Source organism: Mus caroli, chromosome 10 (genome assembly GCF_900094665.2).
Source record: "Mus caroli chromosome 10, CAROLI_EIJ_v1.1, whole genome shotgun sequence".
Classification (NCBI taxonomy): domain Eukaryota; kingdom Metazoa; phylum Chordata; class Mammalia; order Rodentia; family Muridae; genus Mus; species Mus caroli.
The window spans coordinates 6,618,323-6,623,512 of record NC_034579.1 but is presented as its reverse complement, the minus strand read 5'-3'; the positions used below and the strand labels follow the sequence as shown (position 1 = coordinate 6,623,512).

The following is a 5,190-nucleotide window of genomic DNA, read 5'->3' as shown; positions in this document are numbered from 1 at the left end:
TTTATAGGAAATTCTCCCCGCCTCGGACGTGGCAAGCCATGATTGGCTCAACACTGATCACCCCATATGATGTTATCCCTGAGGCGGAGCTGCCCAGGGCGGGGATTTCCAGCGCAGGCGCAGACTAGATGTTTACTAGTTGGTACTGAGGAAATGACTCAGTACCGGAAGATAGCGGCGCCCCACACTTTAGCATATGAACCTTCATGTATGTATGTGTACGTACACACACACACACACACACACACACACATGTCTGAGGCCTAGCTAGTAATGTGTAGATTTGGGTGTGTACAGGCATTTATCATTGATGGAGGACCAAGGATGCTAGGTGAGAGGCTACGGGATCACATGACAAATCTGAATCACCAGACTCCGGCGAGCAGCATCAGGGTGAAGATCTGAGTTTATTGCACATCACAAAAGCTTATACACAGTGTTTGAGCCAACCCTAAGCCTCTAAATCCTCAGCCACTAGTATCCCATCAGACACTGTCACCCTTAACCATGCCCCAATGAAAGCCCTGCCTGACGAGGTTACTCAGGAGGAGCTGGGGGTTCAGGAGCATTGTCACCTGTTAGGACTTTCAGGAATTCAGGGGGTGGGGCAAGCAGTCATTCCCTGGCTTAGGTTCTTTTTTGTGGTCTCACTGGTGTTCAAGGAGCCATCTTAGATCCAATGCCTGTGCGGCAGGTTAGGACTCTTTGAGGAGTCTCAGGAGCCTGTGGTACCTCGCTCTCTATCCCACTTTCTCCTTCACAAGACTGACCTCCACATCCTACACACAAGTCTTCTGAGCAGTTCTTCCTTTTAAGAAGTCTCTGATATCTGGGGTTGTAAAGCAGAAGCAACAGAAACAAAAACAAAATGGGAGCAACAGTAGTAAAAGTCACATGTTCCGTGCAATGCAGATGCACAGGAGTAGTTGCAATAGGAGGTATCAGAGAATTTATCCTGACAGAGGAAGATTATGCTATGAGACCCTTAAGATTTAAGACAAAATGTTGTATTCATCGAAGAAAGCATTCTGTCTGACTTTGACTCCTGCATGTAGCTATTTTAACTTGAACAAAACTGACGTAATAACAAATTCAGTCATACCAGCCATATCCCAAATGCTCAAGGGTCAAGAGAGTATGGTGACCAATGGCTACCATATTAGATGGCACAGAAGAATGTCTCCAGCACTGCAGAATGTTCAGCTCTACAGCTTTAGTCTATGTTGTAGAACCAGGTAACTACATCAACAGATACTTTCCAGATACACAGAGGCCAGTATATGTCCTGTATTGGCTAGAGTCTAAGGTTTGAGTAAAGAAGTAGATGATAAGTGTCTTAGTCAGGGTTTCTATTCTGCACAAACATCATGACCAAGAAGCAAGTTGGGAAGGAAAGGGTTTATTCGGCTTACATTTCCACACTGCTGTTCATCACCAAAGGAAGTCAGGACTGGAACTCAAGCAGGGCAAGGAGCAGGGGCTGATACAAAGGCCGCGGAGGGCTGTTCCTTACTGGCTTGCTTCCCTTGGCTTGCTCAGCCTGCTCTCTTATAGAACCCAAGACTACCAGCCCAGAGATGGTCCCACCCACAAGGGGCCTTTCCTCCTTGATCTCAAACTGAGAAAATGCCTTACAATTGGATCTCATGGAGGCGTTTCCTCAACTGAAGCTCCTTTCTCTGTGATAACTCCAGCTGTGTCAAGTTGACACAAAACTAGTCAGTACAATAAGTCTAAAGAGGTAACATGGAATCAAATTCCAGGGAATCTTGAATGAATGTATTTGGAATCTGGACCTTGTTTAGAGAACAGATAAAAAAGAATTAAGATTTGATAACGTATGAATCAAATTTAGCTGTACCCTATGTTCATGTGTGGGGCAAGATACTCAAAATCAGAGAGATGAGACTCAGAAGTCAGTATTTTGTGTCCATCTAAGGATGATTCCAATGCACAAATATTTTTAGAAAAATATCTTTAACATGCAAAGTGCCCCTCCCTGATTTGAGTTAGTGATAAGCTTCCTTCATCTTTTCTACCTCAGTGAAGTCATCAATAATAATTAGCTGATTCCACTCTCTGGTGACAGAAGACAGCCTTGTAACCAAGACTTGACAAATCCAATTCCGAGTAGTGCCCCAGTCACACAAGGTACAGTTTAGATCATAGAGCAGGTGGAAACTGCACTTAAGGCAGGAGAATTAAGGCCTGCTCTGCCACTTCACATATTTGTTCCTGATCTCACATATACATTGCTGGTTGGGAAAAGTATTTTATCAAGGAGATCAAGGAAGCAAGAGAGAATTAGCCTTGATATCTCTGTGTATGTGTTTCTCTGTGTGTTACATGACCACATCATTCTGTGGGACAGTGAAAAGCCACCCATAACAATTTACAAAATTCAGGGAACCAGCATAGGTGGGTAAGTGTCAATGGAGAGAAAGAAAAAACAGGTGGCATTCCTTGGTGGATTTAGGTTAGAGTCCTGTATGCCATATTCTCCTTTGTATTCACAGTTATATGACCAAGGAAATTACCTCCTCCTCCTTGGCTCCCCCCCCCCCTCCTGTTTCTTCTTGCCTCCATCCTCTTCTTTTATGCTTCCTCTTCCCCCTTATTCTTAAGTTTGTGAAAGATGAGCAGCACTTTTTTTGATGTTTATTATTTATTTATCCATTTCTTTATGTGTTGTTGCCTATAAATGCCCAGTTTAGAAGTAAATGTGGTCCACAGATCGGAACAAAGACCTCTAAAAAGAAGAAATAAAAATGGCTAAGAGATATCTTTTAAGGTGTTCAACATCCTTAGTAATCAGGAAAATACAAAATTTAAACTACTTGGAGATTTCGTCTTTCCCTAGCTAAGATGAAGAAAACAAGTGACAACAAAAACTGGTAAATGTGTGTGGGAAGAAGATGTATTCACTGTTGGTAGTGTTGGGAAAGAGTGCAGCTACCCTGGAAAACAGTATGAAGAATCCTCAATAAGCTCACAATAGATTTACCATTTGTCCCAGTTATACCAAATTTTGGCATATCCCCCAAAGTTTCTATATCATACTACAGGGACCTACTTAGCCATTTCACTGCTGCCTTATTCACAGGAGCCAGGAAATGAAAACAGCTACATTTCCATCAACTGGTAAATGGATAATAAAATTGGGGTACATTTCAGCTATAACAAAAAAATAAAATCTTGAAATTTTCAGGTAACTGGATGGAACTGGAAAATATTATACCGTGTAAAAGTAACTGAAACCCAGGAAGACAGGAGTTACATAATCTCTCATATTTGTGGACCCTAGCTCTGAATTGTTAGGTTTATTTCTATAAACAGAAATATTCACAGAATCCAAAGGCATAATAGTACCAGTGCAGGAGAAGGAGAGAAGGAGTGCCAGAGAGGAGGCTAGCATGATGAAGGTTCACTGAAGAGGGGAAGGGGGGATGTAGGGAGTTTCACTATGTGTGGGGGTGCAAAAGAGAACACCAAAGGTATTTAGAAAAACCAGAAGGAAAAGTATTGTTTTATCTTTCTCTAGAATACAGATTTTTTAAAACACATACCCTTTTTTTGGTTAATATACAAATTAACAACTTTAAACTAATACATCTTTTATCAAACACTTTCTAAAAGGACTGCGAAAACAGGCCGTCTCTGAGTGTCAAGACCATTAAAAGGTTTTCTTGTGAAGGTAGAGTACCATTGACTCAATCTAAGAGAACTAAGAAGCAGAATCACTTATTTCACTGTATTTAAAGGTAAGTACAGTATGAAAAGAGCTCATATATGCATGTAAGTTACATCAGATTTGGCTATTGACATGAACCCAAGGACCTTCTAATTGTTCTATAACTGTCATTGTTCTACATGACAGTTCTCATGGGCTAGCTAGATTATCTTAGCCATTGTATGTGCCAGGCAAGTGGTCTAATAGTCAACTTTGAAAGACCCAGCATAACAAATTTTAATTCTTCTTTTCTGTTCATGTATACTTGAGTCTACTTCACTACCCTTTGTTCAGCTCCCTTGTGGGATGCTTTTAAAGGGTTAATTAGGCTGATAAATCATAGCCAGGTCTTGATCTCTTTCATCTATGAAAGTACATCCAAGAACCTACTCAACTCTTTTGTCCATCCATATGAATTAATCAAGCACCCGTATTCCGTGTTGAGGATTTATGACTAAGGGCCAGAAATGTAAGAAGAAATTAATGCACATTCTTGGATTAATGGAAAACAGGAAGTAGATTAAGCATACTCATAAATGGGAAAGTAAGACTTTTGATCAGGGAAGAAAATGTCTGGTTCCACTGTATTTTCCACACAGCAATTCTGCCACTAAAATACTGTCACTTTTACTTGACAACTCAGGTTTCACAGTATACCACCGCAGGCATTTTGTGTAACTTACCTCAGGTGATTTTCAGATGCCAGTCTCTATAGAGTATACTTGGTGCTTTACAGAGATCTTACACCATGTTTCCATTTATACCATTTTGTCTAATGTAGGACTCTGTGGAATCTCTTCCGTGGTCATAGGTTGCTCAAGATTGCCTTGTGAGGCTTCCTCCAATTCTGGTGGTAAATGACAATATTTAAACATTTAAGAGCTTGCATACTGCATACCATGTAAACACAGAAAAGAAACCTGGAAGGTAAGATATCAAAGCCATGCTGGAGATGAAGAGTATAAAGGATCTTGTTTCATTTACTCTAAAATGAGGAAAAAAGTTCTTTTGTGAATTTGCTTTTGATCTGCTACATAAATATATCTGCAGATTGGAAATTCACTAGAAGAATTCATTTGTTCCAATAGTCACTGGGTAATTAAAAAAATGGCGTTGGCTTCCATTGTATTTTATGACAATCAAACCTCCCTGTGCTCCCTGCAGGCTGTTTGATCTTGAGGATACTGTGCATCTTCCTAAGCCAGGCCAGCTCATTCAAAACCACAGAGATCTGGATACCAAGAGTATCTTCCCATGGAGCCTATGAAGCTACTCTTCATATATAAATATATACTGGTCTGGCAAAGAGATGTGGTTTTCCAACTTTTTTTTTTAAGTAGATAAATATCCAACATGGAAATTGCATAAAAGAGCACAGGGAGGTAGACTTTTTCTTGATAATATCTATCCTTTTTCATAATGTCTATGCCACTTGAGTTATCTCTTTGACCCTCTATAAT

At 40.4% G+C, this 5,190-nt stretch overlaps 1 long non-coding RNA gene across 1 annotated transcript in view; it reads right to left on the bottom strand.

Moving 5' to 3' along the window:
* Window positions 1–4,751, bottom strand: part of LOC115032123 — a 14,912-nt gene extending 10,161 nt beyond the window's left edge. Inside the window, exon 1 of the long non-coding RNA XR_003837756.1 lies at window positions 4,414–4,751. This is a non-coding gene — a long non-coding RNA (uncharacterized LOC115032123). The remainder of the gene's footprint in view (window positions 1–4,413) is intronic.
* Window positions 4,752–5,190: the final 439 nt, after the last annotated feature.